Genomic DNA, 23,599 nt, shown 5'->3' on the forward strand with positions numbered 1-23,599 from the left:
GTAACTAGATACTTTTTTTATTTTTTTATTTTACTAGCGACATTCAATTTAAAAAGAAAAGGCAGTGCAGTGCGCCTCATGATTTGCAACCTGCAAAACACTATCTGTGTGATTGGGGGCCTTATGTACCAAGTTGTGCGTTTTCTCCATCAACTTATGACATAGCTGTCTTAAATTTTGTCAAAATAAAAGTCCTCTACTATGAATCAATATCCAACAATCTTAAATACCAGTAGTAGTGGCAGTCAGTATATAGTCTAAACATAGAAAACACCACCAACCAGTGACTGTATTTGCTTTGCACTCGTTTACAGTGATTTCTCTGAAATGTTTAGCTATAATTACCCCTCAGGGAACTACAAATAGTAATTACCTACACAAGCTTGAGCCCCTTTAGCTCCGTGATTCATTCTGATACCTTCCAGGATGAGAATGTTCCTGTCCACAAGCCATAAGCTGTACATAAATGACTTGTATCCAAGGAGGCAGTTTCTACGGTTACGGTCATCATGATGTCCACAGGTGGTCAAACAAAACTACTGCTGACTGCAGCGCCAGAAAGAAAAGCTTAAAACTTATACTGGAATTTATGAAAAAAAAAAAAAAAGATATACAGAGGTGATGAAGAGCCAAAGGTGGTCACTTGTTAATAGTTTCTATGTTAAAGGGACAGCCACCCCAAAATCCAAAACATATATTTGTCCTCGTGCTATTTATCAGTCAGTCATTGAGTTGCGGAGTGTTGGAGATATCGGCTGTAGAGATGTCTGCCTTCTCTCCAGTATAATGGAACTAGATGGCACTTGGCTTGTGGTGCTCAAAGTGCCAAGATAATACATTTAAAAAATTCAACGGCAATGTCCCTACCAAAAATCATGACACAGTTAGTAAAGATAATCCACAGACCTCGTTGTGAGCAGTTGCGTGTAGGAACTATTTTCTTCCTACTGAACTACACTCGCCGAATTGTCCACAGAGGTCTCTTCCTCTCCAAAACAAACAGATCTGGTGATTTAACCCAGTTAAAACGCCAAATATAGCAGGGTTACAGTAGAAACACGGCGGTGAAACATGGCAGTCTCTGTGGACGAGGACTTGCTCCCTTTGTAGAATTAATTGGCTCAGTCTAAGGTCACAAAAACACAGTGATTCTTATTTTCAGGTGATTATACACTAAAGAGAACATACCTATTATAATATATTCGATTTCTGCCAATGTAGCCCCCTAACTCCTACACACTGGACCTTTAATTGTCGTTGGGTTATTTTGTCTCTATTAATGAGACCTGCACTTTTAAAAGGTTTTGTTGTATCAGCCAGACCAAGTCATACCACAGTCTGCCATCACTAATATTATTTCAGAGGAGAATAAGGAGACATTCTGGTAGTCGTCTGCAGTTCAACACTGTAGATGAAATATGAGTTGTCAGCTCATGTTCCTGTGCACACATGTACAGTCAAGCTCATGTTCGTTGATTCAGTTATTTAAAGCAGTCGTCACTGCGAGCTGTCAATCTGGCTGTGAAGCACTAAAATGGTCACACACTGATAAATGTGAACAGACGGTGTGTTTGTCAAGCCTTTCAGAATAGGAGTGCCGGTTTAAATATGTGAATAAGTTATTCCCCGCCTCTGCTAAAACACTTGATAAACATGGGTCCTGCAGACCTTGCATGTCATCCTCAATCCCAGTTGGGACCTATCATGTGGCTGCTTACAGCAGATTGTTGTTTGGCAGCAGATCCATAGTCCTGTCCTTCACACCTGCTCGGGTTACTCTGCTAATTCAGTTTTCCTCTCGGATCTTGCGTCTTATTTGTGCCCTGACATTCACAAGGCCTCGTATCCTACATAAGCAGTTGTTGGGCTAAAAGCCAAGGTGAGAGAGGGTGGGGGTTGGTGGGGGTGCAGTCTTCCATTTTTGCCCTGCATAGAGTGTGGTAGTAGCATACCAATCTATTAATATTGAATCAAGCAGGAAATACAATCTGCTCGCCCACTGTTCTCCATCTGGGGTCAGGAGATTAGCAGGAGCCAGGAGAATAAAATACATACACAAGCACATGCTGAGATATATACACATCCACATGAGCCTATTGAAGTGTCACAGGATTTTTTTTTTTTTTTTTTCAAAGCTGGCGTGGGACTCCTGGTTGAGCTGGCAGCACTTCATGGCCTTTGGCACATGGATCATTCGTTTACATCACACTTACAAGAGGAAATGACCGGTGGCCACAGAAAACAATGCAAGGAGCTGAAATTTTCCATTCTCTAACCGTGTCTGGGAAGCGCACTGGTTTGTGTTTGTCTACCGGTAAAGAGTTGTGTTCCTGAAGGGGGAAGCAATGTTTGTTTTACATGTCCACAGATCGTAATGCATTCGCTTCACTGTACATCCTGAGTGCCAGGGTGAAGCAACATCAGAATTAATTCAATCATTTTGGGCTTGAAACATGACTCAATTATCCACCATCATGCCCCATTCCTCTAATGCTCTGCTATCGAACCGACAAAGCAGTGCAGACTTGAGTGTCAGGTCTGTGGGGTTACCGGAATACAGGCTCCAACAAAAATGAAATCCTTCATCCGGTGTGGGCTGCAGAATCAGTGCCTCTAGCAGCAATACCATCAAGTCTATCACAGGAATCAGCATTTCATCTTCTTCAAGTGTAACCAGACAGTTTCCGTTGTGCACGAGCTCCCACTAATGCCCTCAGGAGCTTAAAGGTACAATGGATCAGTGGCTGATGGAAACAAGTAGAACAATGCTCAGGAAAATGTAGTGCCTTTGTGCTGTTATTAAATCTGGGGTAGGCAGTTTCATATTGTCTTCACTGGGCAAAAATTAAATAACAACCTTTGAGCGTCTTGTAATTCAAGAGGGTCGAAAGAACACTAGATATCCGTATCTCCTCTTGGCTCTGTTTTCAGACTTTGGCCAATCACAGGTCATTTCAGAGAGAGGGTGTTCCCGTTGGCTTTTCTACAAATGCAGATGCATGTTCACGAATCTTTGGTGAAAGCCTGATTCAGTGGCGGAAATCCTGCAGAAAAGGGTTAGTATTCCAGCATTAGCAACAACTGCTTGCACTGCAAAGCAACCCAAAAAGGAAGATGGACTTATAAAGAGAGTCTAAAAGTGAGTCAGACAAAAAATAATAGCTATACAATAATAGCAATGCATTTCAGGGATGGAGAGAAAATGTTCCCGCAGCCTAAGGCTCATGGCGGTGGCCTCAAATTCCCGTTGAAGTAGCTAACGTTAGCTAAAGCCTCAAGGCACAGCATGTTCTTCACCTCACTCCCCCCAACAACAAACCACCTCGCTGGGAGGAGTGCTAGCAACAGCTCCAGATACTGAACCCCCAGTCACGGGGTGCAGCAACCCAAATCCATCCAGCGCAAACCCCAGCTTCAGGGCACCATAGAGCTCAGACTCCCTGCTCAATCAGGAAACTTTCTGTTGCTGCCATTACACAAGTAAGAACCAGGGCAGCAACTGGCCACTGGCCTGCTGTGACAGCCGACTCTGGCCAAATAAGAGCTGCTACAGCTGCTGAACAGTCTGTCTGCCGAGAAGCTGCCTGCTCTCCTCCTGGGATAGCAGTCCACAGCAGCGTGGAGCAAGGTGAAGGGACTGTGGGGTGGTTAGCTGGCTAATTGTCTCATTGAGGCAAGAAGGGGCTGAGCTACAATTAAATAAATCAATGTATGGGAAACATTAGGTGACTGACATTTGCCCGTGGTCATCTGGTGGGAGGGGCTTAGAGTAGAGCTGCAGGATTATGGTGTATATTCAAATTCTGCTGCTTTTATTTCTTCCCTTTTCCATATTTCTGCCTACTCAAGCATTAAACATTGCTGTTTTTCAAATCCAGTTACTTCAGGCTTTAATCTGACTGTATAGTTTACATGTAAATGATAATACTGGGAGATAACAGCTGTGCAAAAGCTCAATCGCAGAAAAGAAGATTGTAAACCCCTTGATAAAATCTGCGCCTACCATCACCTTTAACCCCTACTATCCACAACGGCTGAGTAATGAATCCCTCTTTACTGGAACTTAATCTGGATTCTTGTCTTTCACCTCTGGTGCAAGCTACATCACAGCATCAAATTAAGCACGCAGAGAAACTCTGGTGAGACATACCATTAACGAGTGTATTCTTATCCCCGATACAGTACATCGTCAATAGCAAGAGTGTTCTCACTGCTGAACATAATAACCTTTGACAACCTTTTTTAAAGACTTTTTATTGTTTGGTCATGTCATCTGTCTGAGTGAAATTCCTACATGAGTAGAGCCAGACTTTACTGTGACAACATAAATAATTGATCGTTGTCATCTGAATCATAGATGAAGTATCTGCTCGACAGCGTGGCTTTTGCTCTGGCGGCCAAGCAGCAGGAAATAAACAAGTGCTAATGGGATACTGATAGATCCCATACATACAGGGGCAGACTGCAGTCTGAATGAACAACACTTTCACTTCCTATTTATCTTCTATATTTACTGTGCAAGGCACCATCTTGACTGGAGCACTACTAGACAAAACCCTGGAAAGACAGTTGTCATCAATCAGCAGGAACAAAAGTCCCCTTCAGTGTTGCAGTAATTTAGGTCACAGCCTCATTTTCCTCAAATTGTTTCTACTTCTGCTATTTCCATCAACACAGTCACTTTTAATGCTCTCAATGATCAATGTGTCCAGAAACATTTTACACCACTGTAATGGAACCGACTATTAAGTCAGGAATGTAACCGCAAATTAAGCTAATTTAGACACAGAAATTGATCTTACTCTGCTGCTGTGTAGTGCTCAAAGGAGTAATTTGAGAAATATTTGGGAAATATGCTTATTTGCTTTCTTGCCAAAAGCAAAGAGAAGCTTAACATCACTCTCTTGTCCATATGCTGAATATGAAGTTAGAGCCACGTTAGCTTAGCAGGTGGTTAGCTTAAAGTAGCATAAAGACTGAAAGCAGGAGCTAGTCTGGCTCTGTAGCCTACGATGTAGAAATGAGTTTTGGTGTAGTGCAATAGAGTGTGCCAGTAAACCCGGAACTCCGTTAGCGCTTTTAGCACTTCCTGTTCTCTCGTCTAAAAGTCAATACGTTTTTTGAATGGGATTTTAGTAAAATGCCTCAAATAAGGTCTGTGGTTAACAAAAGCTTAAGCGAGTTTCAGGTTTTGTTCTATGACATAAAACACGTCAGTAAATACCCTACTTGTGAATTTTGAAGCTTTTACGTGTCGTAAAAAAGGCGGTTGCTAACAAGTTGCTCAATACAACTACAAACCCTGTCAGGGACAGTAAACGTCATCACCCCCAAACAGGCGAGAGTGCTGGCAGTCCGCCATTACAGCTTCTTATTTAGCTTAAACAGTCCGATTTCCCCATTATACAATGTTTTTTATAATAAAGCGGCCGAAATCAGTTGAAAGCTTAGTGGCGGTGACGTCAAGAGTCATGCGACCGTGGAGCAGTCATGTAGTGTTAAAGCCTAACGTTAGCTTTTTACTTCTGGCGATCGCATTTAAGCTTCAAATGCTGTATGAAAAGTGTTTATATGTGAAGATTATCTCACTGAACAAAACCTGTAAGTATCATAAACTTGTGTTAGCCACAGAGCTTATTTTCTGACATAATCCAAAACGCAATGCAAAAATCACATTCACTTACTCTTCCGGGAACCAGCGCAATGCTAAACTTCCGGGTTTTGACGTCAGCCCTGGCACACTTTATAGTTTGGTATGGTTCCAGTATGTAAGTCACATTTTAGCTCTGTGCAGATTAAATAAACCTTGTGAGCTTTAGAGGCGCTAGCTGTTTCCATTTTTTTATACTCAGCTAAGCTAACATGAAGCTATAGCCAGCCGCTAAGCTACATAGTCAGCTGCTGGCTATAGCTTCATATTTAGCACATAGGCAGGAGGCTAATAACAGGAAGACCCAGGGGAATGGAAAAGCAAAATGGCAGGATAGCACCATAAGGGAAGTTGGTATTGAAAATATACAGTGACCTATTCAGTCCTGTTTTGTCCAGGACTGTTCTGGTTTCAAGCTGGGTGTCTTGAGTCCTGACAAACATCTGTAAAACACTAAAATGCCCCAACATTCACTATCAAATTTTCTCTGTTTTCACCACAATTCTATACTGTTGTTGTTTTCAGCATATACATAAACCTTCATCATGCTCTGTCCCACTGATTATTACCTAACCTAATATAGAAACATAAAAAAAAAAATGCACGTTTCCATAAAGCTTACAGATACGGGCCAAATGGAGCAGCACCACTGCAATCCGTGGGGGCACTGTCAGTCCTCCAGTCACCGACCACCGCCTCCTACAACGCTGCCTCTGTTTTTGTCTTTTATGCAAGAGGTACATTATCAATATCTCCTCCACAGTCGCCACGTTTGTTTTTGAGTTTATTGTTGTCATAAACGTTTGACTCTGGGCTGCCCCCTGGTGGATATATTGGTTAACATCCATGCCAACGTAAAGGACACATGGAAGTATGTGGGCAGTGACGGTAACATCGTTTGAAACGGACGTATACATTTTCGTATGTAAAGGGAGCATAAATGGGCCTTAAGGCAGAAGATCCAGGTAATTCCAAACCGCGCAAATAGAGCATTTTTTGGTTTCATGCACCACTGACGGAATGAACGGTGTCCCGCCTCCAACGCTGTATCCAGGGCTCTTAATATATCTGTGGTTGTGACCTATTTTAGTGGAGCAAATGCAGGTGACAGTCATCTGAAATGGGCAGCTCAGGAGGTGACCTTTGCCACCATCTGCTGAAACACAATCAGAGCTTTTTGTAAAGCTGGTTCTGTGTAGTTATGCAGTTTTCAAATTACCTACGTTGTTGTGGATTTTGGGAGACAAAAGATCATATTTTGTCTACTGAGGCAGGCACTGTTCATAGTGTTGAAAAGTGTGCTCAGTAGGTGTACTAAGCACTGAATTAATTGTCCCCCATCTTGATGAAAACACGTATGGTGCAAGCGCAAGCATGAGTGCATGCATGAATGTGCAGAGTCCTGGTTTGGGGGTTTGAAAATATGGTTATCTTAGGTAAATAGTAAAAGAAAAGACATTATTTTAAGGCGGTAAAACACTTCAGGGAGTGTGTGCTGCTTTCTAATAATCCGCTTCCTATAGAATAATCAAAGGCACCTTTAAATGACAGTCAAAGAGATGAGCTCGTGAGGTGATGTGCTGAAGCAGTCTGCTCACCTTTCATGCCAAGGGTTTCGACACTAAAATCGGCACACCCTGGCAGAGACCTCATTCACATTCTTTCCTCCCTCTCTGTTTATCTTCCTCGCAGTTTATCTGTTCTCTTCCATTCAAACAATTACGCCCAATCGCTCTCCCACGCATGACTTCATTAAACACAAGCAATGTGTCCATTCAAGTCTCCAATTAAAGTAAACACAAGAACGCGAGGGTCTGCATTATTCAGTAATGAATCAACAGATTAAGACAGCTGAATTGGGCTTTCATTTAGTTCTCTGGGCCTTTTATAGATACTTAATCCTTCATGGGAACATTTTTAAAGCGATTGATATTTTGGGAAGTCGTATTCTTGCCGAGAGCAAGATGAGAGGATTAATATCCCTCTCATGTCTATAACTTGAACATGAGGCTACAGCTAGAGGCTTGCAGCTCCTCTAAAGCTCACAATAAATAACACTGTTTTATCATGTTTGTATTAAAATCAATATCAAATGTAACATCGACAGGATGTAGGATTTTTTTTACAGTGACTTATGTACTGTTGCTGTTTCTAAGCCAGAGTAAGTGCCTGCTGGCTCCAGCTCCATACCTGAAAGTGGTATCGATCCTTACGTCTAACTCTTGGCAAGAAACCAAATAACTGCATTTCCCATAATGCTCTTTCTATTACGATAATGCAGCAGTTAATTTACATCCAAAGTTGAGCATTAAATTTCACAGTATTGCTAAAACTCCCACAAAAAAAGGTTTTGATAATTAAAAGTGTGTGACAAACCAGTGCAAGACCTAGCACATGCCCCAGATGTGCAAATTTTGTCTTCTTTTTGTTTTTGCACTGCGAACTGTAAAATATTTGCAAAAATACCAAATTACTGGAAATGTAAAATAGACTACACGTGGCTTTCTTTTGGACTGTACTGCTTGCAGAGTCACTTTCTTCCTGGAGTGCACCAGGGAGCTTATTTTAAGCCCGACTGGGCCAAGGTCATGAATTCATCCTTGGCCCACAAATAATTTCTGTTTTTGTTTCAAGCCTCTATCTACACCCAGACAGATACTGTATCTTAGAGACAGATTACTTACAGAAAACATTCCCATGCAAACAGAGAAACAAACATTGCCATGCTGGGAATATATTTTAGGATGATATAATATGCATTACTTGGGCCTTTAAAATGTTTTCACCCTTCTCATTCTGATCACGTCTGATAGTGTGAGACTCTATCGGTGTATGAGCAGCTGAGCGGTGCCTCTGGGGCGAGGATGTGGCTTTTAGGTGTCTTCCTTTAACCCAGATTCAGCTCTGCTTTTAAATATAAACTTGTGTAACCCATTTGATTACCTCAACACTTTAAGAAAAACCCATTCTGATTCATAAAATATATCTCTGCCGTTCGTGACCTGAAATTACACATTATTACACATTACCTTGTCAGCTGTGGCTGTCAAGTCCTGAATCCACAGAATTGGTATCACACAGACTGCAGGGTCGGCTGAATGACACACAAAAAAAAAAAAATAAAAATCACACATAGAGCTGGGTTTCCAAAAGAGGCAGGGAAGCCAAAGACACAATTTCACGTGGTCACTGTCCTTGTAGCACTCTCTGCAAACATTGGTTAACCAATAACAGGGAGGATTTGAATAACAGAAACTGGTGCCACAGTTGATCCCAATTTAAATACAAGCAGCGCAGACTGTCGGCAAAAATATGTTAACCTATGACAGGATGGGCTGGAAAATCAGTTTGGCCTGTAACATTTTAAAAGTACAGTAAACAATTCGAACACGTCACATGAAGGAGTAACTATCTGGCTGTCTAGGATTATTCTATAACATGCCTGGGGATCAGATGTGGCAGAAAACAGAGATAAAAGGAGATATTCGATATGTACATGTATTTACCGTACAACTTCAATTAAAAGCCTAGTCCCAATTAAACACCCAGCCCCTATTATTGGCCCAGTGTGGCTACATGTTTGACAAATAAAGGCCTGTCTCAATTAGAGGCCTGGTCTGGCTATCAAGCAGTTCATTTTTCTAGAAATTCTTTGGATGTATAAAACCGGCTTTTCATAAAAAATAATCCAAGTTGTGAATATTGTTTTAACAGGATAAAGTCGGTATTCCAGGTGCCATAACCCTCTCTGATGCACTGTCCGTCTGCGCTAGATCAAATGAATGATTCATATTTGATGTTATTTGAAGCCTAATTTTTATAAAAGTAATATTTATACTGGTTCCAATAAACAATGTGGTTGTATTTCCTGATCTTTGCTGAGCAACAGTTTTGTATAAAAGGAAAATATAAGCCTGCTGAGTCCAGTGACTTAAACAAATAATGGCCCGGGCTACTGATCAAAGTTTTACGATACATAAGATATTTTAAGCATGGAAACATGATGTTTGTTTCTCTGTTTGAGTGTTTGCAAATTTGATCTGAAATGTATTTCAAAACTTTATGGTAATTATTATTACAGTATTTTGCACTCAGCACAGTATATTTAACACTTGATGCGGACAGGTGAACATGCATTGCATGCGAAGACATTTTCAAAAACTTTGTATCAAAAGTCAAATTGTCCAAAAATACACAGCCGTCTGTTACTCAATGGGCCTCATGCAGGAACCAAAAGTTTTTAAGTAATTTTGTTCATATCCATGATTTGCTTTACAAATGTTTTCTTATATTTTTCTCCTCTCTTGGATAACATTTTACAAGAGGTCGAGAGCAGTCTTACCAAGCTAATGCAAAAAAGGATTATTTGTCCAACGTGAGGAAACATAAGATTTATATTCAGGAACATAAAAAATATGGAAGTTCACCTGGGGCACATTCAATCTGAAAACCGTTTTGCTAGACTTTCCAGACTGAACGACATATCTCTCAACACTGTGCAACAGGCTTTGAGGTATGATTTTTTCTCATTTGGTGGGCATGTCCGAAGTGTTACCCACAGCAGCGACATGTATATAAATCAAGTTCTGGCAGTTTTGGCAACACATTTTTCCCATGCCAATACAGCACCTTTGAAATGAATTGAATTAGATTCTGCCCACTGGTAGGAGGCCCCGGGGCAGACCCAGGACACACTGGAGGGGGTTACATATCTCATCTGGCCTGGGAACACCTTGGGGTCCCCCAGGAGGAGCTGGAAAGCATTGCAGGGTAGAGGGGGGTGCTTTGCTTGGCCTGCTGCCCCTATGACCCTGCCCTGGATATGCGGATGAAAATGGATGGATGGATGGATTCTGCCGTATAAAAAGGCAGCACACTTGCACAACACAACAGGGTGTTCGACACATCCCTGTTTCTGTTTAAATAAACATTTTGCTAGATTTTGTTGGGGCTAAACACAGCCCAGATTTGGACGGTTGGTGCATCTGGAGTTGCCTTCTCTCTTTTTTTGTCTCTTAACAGAAAATGAGGAGAAAATACAAGTAAAAATGTTGCTGCATGAGGCTCGTTCTCTCATTAGACTGAGCGTCAGGCAGAAGAATAGTGTGTTTGTTGCAGCAAAATTTGCATAATGCTCATCATCATGACATTTGCAAAACGTTAAGTACTGTAACTCCAAGCCATAATGCCACAACCCACAGAAAACACAAACAACAAGCAAAAGGTCAAAGCTCTGGGTCATGCAGGGTCACATTTACACCACAGTTGGCTTCTATTATTTCAGAATTCCTGAATGAAAGCTCTTTCTCAAACCACCATGATCTTTAAAATTTGATAATTCTGCTTTTTATTTGTGGTCGAAACAGTACCACACAAGTCATTTCCAGCCATGCCAGACCAGAGCCAGAAGGATTGCGTGTTTGCAGACACAAGATTGATCAGAAGATTATGGGCTGGATGCATCATGTGATAATATAGGGCCAAAGTAGAGCCTGGGGGAAACATACAGGCTTAGACTGCTGCCGGCTGCCGCTTAATGAGGTGGCAACAACAGGAAGTCCCATTTGAAAGAAACAGGAACAGGGCTGTACATTGTCTTAACAGCAGCACAGTACATTTAGTTTGTGTAGAAAATGTGAAATACAAACATTTCCATCAGACAGGATACATTTCATACATGTCATCATTAGTCATACTTCTACTGTTATTATACACATATGACTATTGTCACACAAGTATACTGTCAGATATTAATACATACTTTCAACATATTGTACCACAGTAGCCAGAACTATAACTATAATATTATTACTTTCATTAATGTTGTTGTAAGCTACTGTCATTACCTGCATCTCTCTCTTTCTCTCTCTCTCTCTCTCTCTCTCTCTCTCTCTCTCTCATTGTGTCACATGGATTACTGTTAATTTATTATGCTGATCTGTTCTGTACGACATCTATTGCACGTCTGTCCGTCCTGGAAGAGGGATCCCTCCTCAGTTGCTCTTCCTGAGGTTTCTACCGTTTTTTTTCCCCGTTAAAGGGTTTTTTTTGGGGGGGGAGTTTTTCCTTATCCGCTGTGAGGGTCTTAAGGACAGAGGGATGTCGTATGCTGTAAAGCCCTGTGAGGCAAATTGTGATTTGTGATATTGGGCTTTATAAATAAAATTGATTGATTGATTGATTGATTGATGTGATCATTCCTTCGTTAGCTTTGATGTCAACATCAAACACAGTGAGAAATGTAGGAAAAATAAAAAATAATTTGCTGTGATAGAGCCAGAAGAATAAGATGAATTAGAGCTGTTGTGCAGCATTGAGTGAGGGCCAGGAATTTTGAGGAGGAAGAAGAAGATGGAGTAAGAGGAGTGCCAGGCTGAGAAGGCATTAGCGTGTTTATTCTGCATCACCCAGAGTTTGAGCTCGCAATCTTAGACACCAACGGCAAGTCATGATCTTGTTGAGCTACCAGCCAAGTGACAAATCACACTATGGCTTCAACAATCACCAGGGCTGCATGTAAAGGTAGACTTCAACTATCCATCCATTTTCATCCACTTATCAGGGGTCAAGTCATAGGGGCAGCAGGCCAAACAAAGCATTCCAGACGTACTTCTCCCCAGCAATGCTTTCCAGCTCCTCCCTGGGAACCTCAAGGCGTTCCCAGGCCAGACGAGGTGTAATCATATGAGATATGTAATCCCTCCAGCCTATTCTGGGTCTGCCTCGGGGTCTTCTACCAGTGGGACATGCCCAGAACACCTCTAATGGGAGGCGTCCAGGGGCATCCTGATCAGATGCCTGAACCACCTCAACTGACCCCTTTTAACGCGAATGAGCAGCGGCTCTACTCCGAGCTCCTTCAGTTAGTGTAAAAAAAAAATCAGTAATCCATCCATTTTCATAACCGCTTATCCTGTTGAGGGTCACGGGGGGGCTGGAGCCTATCCCAGCTGACATTGTGCAAGAGGTGGGGTACACCCTGGACAGGTCACAAGACTATCACAGGGCCGACACATAGAAACAGACAACCATTTACACTTACAGCCAATTTAGAGTCACCAATTAACCTATCTTGCATGTCCTTGGACTGTGGGAGGAAGCTGGAGTACCCAGAGAAAACCCACGCTGACACGGGAAGAGCATGCAAACTCCACACAGAAGGGCTCCCCGACCCTGGGTTTGAACCAGCAGGTGACAATGCTAACCACTTCACCACCATGCCACCCACTGGAGATTTCATTAGCGAGAATTTGCCGTAGCTGTTTACAATACAATGGAGGACAGTCTGAAGATGCTGCGTCGCAAATTTGGTGTTGTTTGAGTGAAAAATATGGACTTAAGTTTAATTTAAGTGTTGGACTTCATAATTCCCGCAGCTTGAAGGATCTGAACATGAAAAGTGAAAGTGAAAGGTGCAAAGTTGTAGCACAAACAACTGATTTGTTATACATTTAGATGTTTCCTGTTGCGCCACCATGAGGAATATTACGCCCAGATTTTAGCTGAGGAAGTTTGTCATGGACTGGTTGGTTTATTTTTACTAATGGTAAAGCAGATTTCATGGTAGACAGAAAAATAACATAAAGCAAAACTCAGCTACTCATAAGGAGCTCAGCAGAATACACTTGCAAATACGTAGTACATTTTTAAATATGTGGTATAAAACAACATATGGTGCCATAAACAGCAAAGTCAAAAAGAGCTCGTGAGTCAGTGTGGGAAACGGCACAAAACTAGTCGTCACCTGCTCTTCTCTCGATGTGTCAACCCTCTTATCAACTCGCGCTTTCACACCTTCACACATCTAGACTCTCTGTCTCTGTCACTCATGCTCACACACACACTGTCTTTCACATCCCTGTGTGTGTGTGTGTGTGTGTGTGTGTGTGTGTGTGTGTGTGCGCGCATACTTGATGTTCGATGTCTCGGTAGGACGGCAGGAGGTCGGCAAAGCAGCTGCAGAAATGCTGCAAAGCTTTTTTTATGTGTGTGAGGGGCTGGAGTTTGTAAGCAGGAAAGGCAGCAGGCAGGTCGTCACAAGCACGGCTCGCACACTGTGAATAAAAAACAAGTAATTAGCCTGAGGTCAGGTTATGGTCTCCACCACCAGCCGATCACATGATCTGATTTCATGCATTCTTCCAGATTTCTCTTGTCTATAATAAATTATTTCATGACCTGATTTACTTAAAGCCTTAAAGCCACACAGAGGCTTCATTGCTTTTGTTTGTTCTTGTAAACACATTTAGAAATTGAGAAGTGAGGCAGCGTGACCTCTTTAATTAGAAGAGACTGCAATAAATTAAGGAAATTAGCGGTTTAATACCATTTGCTTTGTTGATTTTTAACCAGAATCAGCCATTAAGACAGGTTTAATACAATTTGAGCCACACAAAAAGCAACCATTATCAGCCTGGGAAGGAATGAAGACATTGAGTCATGTGTTTACTCACTGAGGTTGACAGTAATCTCTGTTTGTTCTGACCTGCAGTTCACCTGTGTTCAGAGTGTAGGGCCATGTAACCATGACAGTGGTCTCATAGCCTCGAGTCAAGCTCTGCTCTCAACAGCTTTAAATCGCGAGGTGTGAATCAGTGTGTGCCCCTGTTAATGGACAAGTGGCTCATGTCTGACCTTCAACTCCAGAGGAGCTTTCTGGCAGTTAAGTCCACTCTCTGTGACATGGTAATGATTAATGTGAGCGAAAGACTTCAAAAGCGAAGAGGACAGATCCAAGTCCTAACAGGTGATGTCATATCAGTATATGGAATGTTTTATTGATCCGGGATATTAGGAGAAGTAGAGCTGACCTTGTAGATAAGCAAAGATTGAAGATAATAGCTTTCAAGACGGGGTCATCCCTATGTTTCCCGGGTTCTATGTTCCCCGCTCAACCAAAAAGGGTTCTATGTTTCCCGCTCAACCAAAAAGGGTTCTATGTTCCCCGCTCAACCAAAAAGGGTTCTATGTTTCCCGCTTGGTTGAGGAACATAGAACCTTTTTTGCAGGGTTAAGTGGGGAACATAGAACCCGGGAAACATAGATACGCTCCCTTTAAGACAATCATTTATGTCAAATCTCTGCCAGGTCTCACTCTGCTTTGGCAACACTGTCGCCCCCCTATCAGTCAATTGACCCTTCACTAAGTCCCGCCCCCAGACGCAGACTGGCCAATCATAATGTGGCATCAGGCTGGCTCAGACCAGGGTCTGACAACAACACAGCTGTGCTCCATTGACTCTAATGCAGCTTTCAGATTTCCTTCATTTTCAGGATGGTTTTGTGGATTTGGAGCTAAATGTTGTGCCTGGGGCACGTCGTGTATTAATGATACTCATTGCCTGGAGAGGTTGGAAAAAGATATACATTTCTTCCCTGTTCCAAAACCAAAATCAAACCCTGAAAAGTGTAGGGTTAGCTAGCTAGCTACTGAAGATATAGCCTACTGAATGGATACACATGCTGCTTTTGCTTTGTAATGATTATAACAGTGAAACAAAGACTGACCCTGCTGTACAGGAACCAGTGAAGGGAAGCAGGGAAACTTTACTGATATTCAACCAGCTGTGTGTCTTCACAGTGTGCACAGATGAACCTTGTTTGACCCTGAGGGGTCAATTTGAATGTAGTCTCGCTCACCAGACCTTTCTCAAGAAAAGAAAGGTCTGGCTGTGCTGACTCTCATTTTAAGATTGGAGGTAAAAACGCCCCAGCTGCTTGTATTTCTTTCAACCAATCACAATCGTTCTGGGCGGTGCCACAGCAACGGTGCGCTTGCAAAAATATTGCCGGGGGGAAACAGGTTTTGGTGTAACACGCCCACAAAAGTATCGCCTACAGGATGCGAACCATGTCAGAAAAATGGCTACATCCCCGCAAGATCAAACACCGCAAAAGTTAGTAAAGGACGTGTTGAAAACGGTTGAAAACTGCTACACAACCGGAGGTGGTAGGGCGGGACTTCAGCGGCTCGTTCCGCCCAATGAGAGGCTGATCTATGCAGCGAACTTCCGCCCACTCAGACTAGCTTGAATGAAACTTTCAGAGTCAGTCTCAGGTACTCATGAGGATGTATCCTGCAAGTTTCATGATGATTGGCCTAACGATCATAGAGTCAGGTCTATTTATGTGCTGATAAGCTTGGTCTTAATAAGCCTGCTTTGATTTGAGTTGATTCAATCATAGTACAGTATTACAATAACCTCCCCCAGGAGAAAACAAATGAGGAACTTTCACCAGGGTTAGCGGGAAGGGAAACTGATAGTCAGATGAAAACAAAATTTTTGACGTAAACAAGTTCCCAGTATCACACCTAGTTCTGAGTACAACATCTGCCCCTGAAAAATCTGCTTGACTATAAGTGAAACCAACCAGAGTTAAAGGGACAGTTCACCCTAAATCAAAAACATATTTTTCCTCTTACCTGTAGTGCTGCTTATCAGTCTAGATTGTTTTGGTGTGAGTTGCTGAGTGTTGGAGAGATGCCTTCTCTGCGATGTGATTGAATGTAAAAACAGACTTTGTTGTGAGCAGTTTCATGTAGGTCCTATTTTCTTTCTAAACTACACCCAGCAACCATCTACTCATGGACGAGAGGTTTGTGCTTGTGATGGTGTGAGATGTAAACATTAATGGCGTCCTCCTCAGCTGAGCTGTGAGGTCAGCTCGCTCTGTGGTGCTAGGTGAGATAGCAGTAGATGCACGCTTCCTTCTGCGCTGTGATACCATTGGCGGGTGTCGTTCAATAGGAAGAAAATAGTTCCTACATGAAACTGCTCACAACAAGGTCTGTGGATTATCTTGAGTGATCGGATCATGATTTCTGGAAAGAGACATTGCTTTTTGTTTTTTAAGTGTATTTTTTGGCACTTTAAGCACCACAAGCCAAGTGCCATCTTGTTCCACTCTCTACGGCCGATATCTCCAACACTCAGCAACTCACACCAAAATAATCTAGACTGATAAATAGCACTACAGATAAAAGGAAAAATTTTGATTTGGGGTGAACTGTCCCTTCAACGTCTATTAACGCTTAAAATGCATCCCCCCCCCCCCTTTAAACTAGTTTCACTGAGGAAGAATAATGTTTCCTGTTTCGCAAGCAACCCATGATAGAGCTGTGGCTTCAGCACAAAACACTGTCTGTATTTATCTGGTAAAAGGCCCTGTGCGATTCAGGAGGGTTGGTACAGTAGCAGTGCAGAAGTTGTAACAAGTACGAGCTAATGAGTCAACATCCCAGTCATTCATAATGATTTACATCGTCAAATGTGAGAAATCAGACACGAGTGGCAGAAGGTGTCATGGGTGTTGTCAAGAAATCTGAAAGTCTTTAGCACGGCACAGCACTGCACATGACAATATGTTCTTTACAGGAAACCAGTATCCACCTTCCTGTCAAATTCTACAGATAAATATCAGTTTCAAAAAGTGTTAAACCACAGTCGTCAGGGGGCGGCTGGAAACGGTTGCCAACCAAGTCAAAAATAAAACTACACACATCAATGAATTAGTCAGTTAAATTCTAAGAATAAAGTCTAAACATAGAAAGTTTCATACATTCCCTTAACTCTCTATCAGTTAGCATACATTTCTCTTTTCCCTTTATCATCAATCAGTGGATACAAACTATTAAAAATTAACGTCTAGTACACCTCCCACACATTTAATCATTTATCTAACCCCTGTTTTCCCCACACATTTCCTATTGTATTCAACTATGCTGGGGCTCAGTATGTTTAACACAATAAGCACCGGCCTTTTTCATACTGTAATGAAACAAGTTGCAAACTCCACATAGAGGAGCTCCCCCACCCTGGGGTTTGAACCAGCAACCCCATTCACCTTCCTTAAAAACACCCCCTTTTGTCTGTTGGTCTTGAACAATAGTCTGCTGCCTGTCTCGCCAAGGTGTCACACCATCCAACACCCCCTCCTCCTCCTGATGAGCAGCTCATATACATGTAATCCGAACAGTCACCTTATGTCACCCTTGAAATGCTGATATAATACATGTGAACCATACAGATGTAATGTTTCTGTGGTTTGCAGAAATGCGCAATGCATTAATATGTCTTGTAAACTTTATATAATACTATTATCATAATATTTAGTGTTACTGTATGCTGTAAAGTGTGGAAAAGACCAAAGCTTTGAGTTATTTGCTTATCAAACACCTGCTGGTGACTCCACAAGCTGTTACTGAGTGCATATAAGGTCACCACCACTGTTTTATGGCCGTTGTGAGGAAACAAGCTCAGCAAACGACTGGTTAATGCCAATGTCTGAAAATCAGACATCAATAGCACAAAGTAACCTGAGCTCTGTCACTTGACCACCATGTGACCGGTCTGAGGGGGTTGTAGACAATAATACCCTACAAACAGAGGGACTTGAGGGAGCCACAGCTGCCGGGTCACAGAGAGGGGTGAGAGATGGTGTGAGAGTTTAGATATGGAGGCGGACTGAGAGATAGTGTGATAACAATGAGCGAGCCATTTGTTTGCATGTTGTTAATGACTGTATTCAACAGCAGCAAACACGACACTGACACATTATATTTTTAAGTTGACCTGGTGAACATGTTAAAGGGACAGTTCACCCCAAATTAAAAAGTGTGAGTTGCCAAGTGTTGGAGATATCAGCCGTAGAGATGTCTGCCTTCTCTTCGCTAAAATGGAACTAGATGGCACTCAGCTTGTGGTGCTCAAGTGCCAAAAAAGAATTTAAGAACTCAACAGCAATGTCTCTTTCTAGAAAGTATGACACAGTTACTCAAGATAATCCACAGACCTTGATGTGAGCAAGCGGCAAACTCAAGGGCTGAAAAATGAAACCACAGCAGAAGTGCCAAAAGCTGCAGTTCCTCAAACAGCCACTTGAGGCTGGCTCCAGAGGCGAGTCAATCCCCACAGGCCCTCATGTTAAAGCTGCAGTAGGTAGAAAGCCTGAAAACGGTTGATTTTTGAGTCTCATCTGAGTTAGGTTTCGTTCGTCTCCGCCCTGAGCCCCTCCTACCAGACGAGCATGCGAGTATTTTATCCTACTTGGTTCTATTTCTCCCTCTCTGGGAGCCTCGGCTCTCCCTCACCGCGCAGCAGCCCTCCCCATCCCTCCCTCGCAGCCCCACACATATACCCCCAAGGCTCGGCTCTCGCTCTCCGTGGAGAGCCCTCAGCTCCGCTCCCACGGCCAACCCTCACGACCTCTGGCCGGGCCCGGCCCCACCTCACCCTTCCCCTCCCTCTGGGGCTCTGGGGAACCGAGTTCTGTCTTCCTTTTTTTGGGTTGTTTAGCCGTGTTGCTAAATGCTGGAATAGCTATTTTACCTGGTGCACTGTTCGCCATTGCCGCTTGCTCTTCCCTTCTGCCGGCGGCACAGGAACGCGCATATGCAGTAGAAAAGCCAATAGGAACACAGTGGTCTGAGCTGACCTTTGATTGGTTTATGCACATCAGCACGATACTGATTCTTGAGAGGCTGAACACAGTGCCATGGTGAGGTGCAGAAACCTATTGTTTGTCTCAGACCACTTCCCACTGAGCAAGCAACGTCTGTGGACGTCCAAGTCTAGTTGATATGACATGATATCAACTAGACTTGGACGCCCACAGACGTTGCTTGCTCAGTGGGTTGATTCACATTATGCTTAGAGGATATTATACAATTTTTACTCAATTATACCAAAACAATGTTGCCTACTGGAGCTTTAAAATGCCAAATTTACAGCAGGAAAAAACATGTTTAGAGCCTGGTACACACTATTAATTCCCATTCATGACCACATTTTATTAAGGCTTAAAGTTACGCATAATTAGAGCAGGGTTGCTTTGAGTGACTGTCTGATAAGTCACCACAGTCTGTGAGTCAGATCCATCCCTTTCTCCACCACAGCGCCACCCTCTTATTCAAATTTCTTTCTGGCTTCAAAAAATCAAGATGGCAATGGCAAAAATGCCGAACTCCATGACTGAAGACAGGAGTTCACAAAACAATAACGTCACCGTCCTATACATACAGTATACAGTCTGTGTTTGTGAGCAGTTTCATATAGGAACTATTTTCCATTAACCAAACTACACCCGCCAACTGTATCACTGCCCAGATGGAAGCATACATTTACTGCTAGCTCACCTAGCACCACTGAGTAAGCTAATGTTTACACCCCACACTGTCCTGAGTACGACCCTCTTGGCCATAAGTAGATGCACCCTTCCTTCACTTGGTGATATGATCAGCGATTCATGGACAGGAGGGTACTGCTCATGACAACACAAGATGTTAACATCAGTGGCGTTCTACTCGGCTGAGCTGGAAAGTCTGCTAGCTCGGTGGTGCTAGGTGAACTTGCAGTAGATGCACACTTCCTTCTGCACAACAATACAGTTGTCAAGTGCAGTTAAATAGAGGGAAAATAGAGCTATCTAACGTTACAGCTCAGCCGAGTAAGATGCCATTAATGTTTACATCTCACACTCTCACAAGCATGAACATCTGGTCCATGAAAAGATGTGCACTTCCTTCTGCACAGTGTCATGGTTAGCGGGTATAGTTTGGTAGCTCACTCAGTGGTGCTAGGTGAGCTAGCAGTGGATGCAGAAAGAAAATAGTTCCTACATGAAACTGCTCACAACAAGGTCTGTGGATTATCTTGAGTAACTAGGTTGTGGTTTCTGGAAAGAGACATTGCTGCTGAGTTTTTCAAATGTTTTTTTTGTTTGTTTGTTTTTTTGGTGCTTTGAGCGCCGTAAGTAGAGTGCCATCTGGTTCCATTATATTGGAGAGCAGTCCAACATCTCTATGGCTGATATCTGTAACAACTGGCAACTTGCACCATTATCTGTCATTCACTAATGTTTTTAACACCATTTATGGATAATTATAGGAGATGTTATAATTATTGACTAAATAATACAGTAACATTTGGAAATGTTCTGACCCAGACACCAGAATAAATGTTGCCATTGTGCCTTTCTGCAAACCACAGATATGTTAGATGTAAATGTTTTATATGTAGCAGATATATTTCTTATCTTCAACAATCGGCAACTCACACCGAAACAATCTAGATTGATAAATAGGTAAGAGGAAAAATATATTTTTGGTTTTGGAGTGAACTGTTCTTTTTACCAAAAGTTGACTACACATCCAGCAGATACAAAACATTTGTTTAAACCTGTGTTTCTGGCCGCCTGATGAGTGTCAGTGCAACATCATCTCTACTTTTAGCTCTGTTTTAGTCTCCACCAACTCCTGAGGTACATAAATATCTGGCTCATTAGCAGGTAGGTGTTCCACTGTGGTTATTATCTAACTTTATCTGCTGTTTGACACTGGGCAGATAACATACAGCAGGTTTATCAGAGCGAACCAAGTGACCCTTAACAGCAAAGTTGTGTCCTGTTAAACCAAAACAATGAGCTGAAAGATGCCAAAACACCTATAGGGCTAAAGAGAACTGCAGAGACAGGTAATAATTCTTTGAATATCTTCAAATTTGCCTTTCGATCTGTCGTTACAAAGACAGAGGATCAAGGGCTTAACAGTGCAAATGGCCCGAAGCAGATGAAGAGGAATCAGAAAGCTAGAGAGACATCAAATATGAAAGATACACAGAGAGTGTGATGATGTGGTAAACACATAATATTCAGTGTGAGCTCAAGCAAAGGTTACAAACAATCTTTCAGGATACTTACATTTGAGATGCCACCTGTTTTCTGCTGGCAGCAGTATGGTTTTATTTACTCAATAAATGAGGGCACTGTCATCTGAGCGCGGAGCTTCCGTATAAGTCAGGTTGAATAGGCTATGCCAGGGAAACTGGCACAACTCTCGGATGAATTCACATGACACTGGTCTGTTTAGTCCAGATACACCCTTCTCTATTACCCCACATAGAAATCACTTTGTTCTTCGTGATGATCCACTGCGAGCGCATGCATCATACTTGTTGAGCAGTGCTTAACCACACAGTAGCTCTTTCATTTAATTTTAGCTCCCACGGACTCATTAAAAAAAAGCCGCTGGTGATAGGAAATAAAAGCAAAGCAAAGCAGCTAATTACATATTTCAGCATTAAGTGTTGAGTCATGCGTTTTAGTCTTGTATCCCAAATGAGAAATCCAGTACACTCTCTGTGAAACACACAAATCTAAAAAAAAAATGCCTTTTATGAAAAGCATAAAAACAGAACACTGAAAGCTTGCAACTGACTTACATGTCAGTGAGGAACTGAAATTATTTTGTAAGTAAATCATTTTTTAAAATGGAAAGTTTTGTGATAAGCTCCTAAACTGAGAAAACACAAACAGCGGCGTGAGTCTCTGCAACCATATTTTAAGGACAGAATGTTTTATCAGATTATTAGTTCAGAACACTTGTGCACTTTCACACAAAGCAGCAATTATTTCAATCTAAACATAATTTACAAGTGAAGACAGGTACAGCCTGTATTTGAGAATGCAATAACACATAGAGTGTAATTAAATCATACAAACCTGAATGGTAAACAGGATCAGGTAGAAATGAGATTTGAAAGTGAGTGAAGCTTCTTTAGTACCTCTAAAGAGGTGTGTTCAGGTGTGTCATTGCTGGTCATTGTTTTTCACGTCATCACATTCCCCACAAGATGTGGCAAACATTTGTTCCATGTCTAAATGTTCCTGCTTAAAAATCAGTATTCATATTCTTTACGTTACTTTTTATAGCATTTACAACTTGTACATGGTCGTGCTCACTTCCCCACACCTGGCAAAGGCTCAGAGGGGTGGAAGACAAACAAAGCAGCTCGAGCTGGCACCGTTGCCCCTCTGTCAGCAGATGTTATGATCTTGTGTAGACGTGTAGGATGGGAGGGAAAAGGCACAGAGCCAGCAGTGACGCTCAGCAAAGGCGTCTGGCTGCAGGTGGTTTACTGACAGTCTCTGTGCGTGTGTGTGCATGAATGGATTACACCCAGTTCTCTAACAATAACATAGGTTTGTATTTTCCTGCCGCCTGTCTGTCTTCATTTCTTGGAGCCTGCTTGGTTCATTTCATCAGATAAACTCAAGAGATGCTATGGAAGATCGCGTCCGTCATGAAAAGACAAAAACAAAGATGAAAAGTTAGACTTGCCTCAAAATTCAAACGGTAAATTTGAAGGGCAACTTCTGTATTTTTCAACCTGGACCATATGTCCTGTGTCTAAGTGACAAATAGCAATAATTTTTGAAACTGGTCCAGTATTAGTTCAATGGTGTTCATTATGTTTCTGATAATAACTTTAGTTGTTCTTTTATTTCAGACATGTGTTAGGATGTTACATGCCTTGACATGTTTTGGTGGAGACTTTTGCCTTCCTCAGAACTGTCACTTGGTGGTGGTTGTGACATGCTTTATCAGCTTATCTGTCAGGGAAGCATGACCGTCCTGTCACAACCAGCACCAAGATACACTTCTGAGGCGGAAGTTTCCGCCGAAACATGTTAAGGTATGTAACATCCTAACACGTCTGAGATAAAAGAACAACTTAAGTCATTATGGTCCAGTATTGATTAAGCGAGCTGCAGCTGGCAGTGGGAAAACAGAATGCAATGTGACCACTTGGGGCAACTGTGCACCGCCAATTTACATCCATTAAAAGTGCTTGTTTTTGCCACTGACAGGCTCAGATTGTTATTCTAAGTGTCTGACAACATTATGGAAAGGACCCCTGCAGAGATAGATCTTTTTGTTGAAGAGGAAGGTCCTTTGTTTAACTAGAGGAAAAGTCAGGGGGCCCCAAAGTCTGTAGTACTTAAAGTAGTACTTTAATGGTTAACAAAGCAGCCAACTCTCCATCCTAGTCTTATTAGACCTGACAGCCGCCTTTGACACCGTTGATTAAACCATTTCGCTAAACAGACTAGAAAATTCAGTTTGACTATCTGGAAATGTCATTACCTAACCAGCAGCACATTCTCCATCTC

General features: G+C 42.2%; 1 protein-coding gene across 2 annotated transcripts in view; it reads right to left on the minus strand.

The window, feature by feature from the left end:
* st3gal3b (ST3 beta-galactoside alpha-2,3-sialyltransferase 3b) overlaps positions 1–22,245 on the minus strand; it is an 89,148-nt gene extending 66,903 nt beyond the window's left edge. The window contains exons 1-3 of one of the 2 annotated variants that reach the window (XM_033650363.2): positions 22,148–22,245; positions 13,561–13,704; positions 8,680–8,744 (exon numbers count right to left, since the gene is read on the minus strand). The gene's annotated coding sequence lies outside the window, so the exon portion shown is untranslated. Of the gene's footprint in view, positions 1–8,679; positions 8,819–13,560; positions 13,705–22,147 lie in introns of those variants that run through there. The other variant, XM_033650362.2, reaches the window with a different exon arrangement.
* Positions 22,246–23,599: the final 1,354 nt, after the last annotated feature.

The sequence above is a fragment of the Epinephelus lanceolatus genome, chromosome 12, assembly GCF_041903045.1.
Source record: "Epinephelus lanceolatus isolate andai-2023 chromosome 12, ASM4190304v1, whole genome shotgun sequence".
NCBI classification, from domain to species: Eukaryota; Metazoa; Chordata; class Actinopteri; order Perciformes; family Serranidae; genus Epinephelus; species Epinephelus lanceolatus.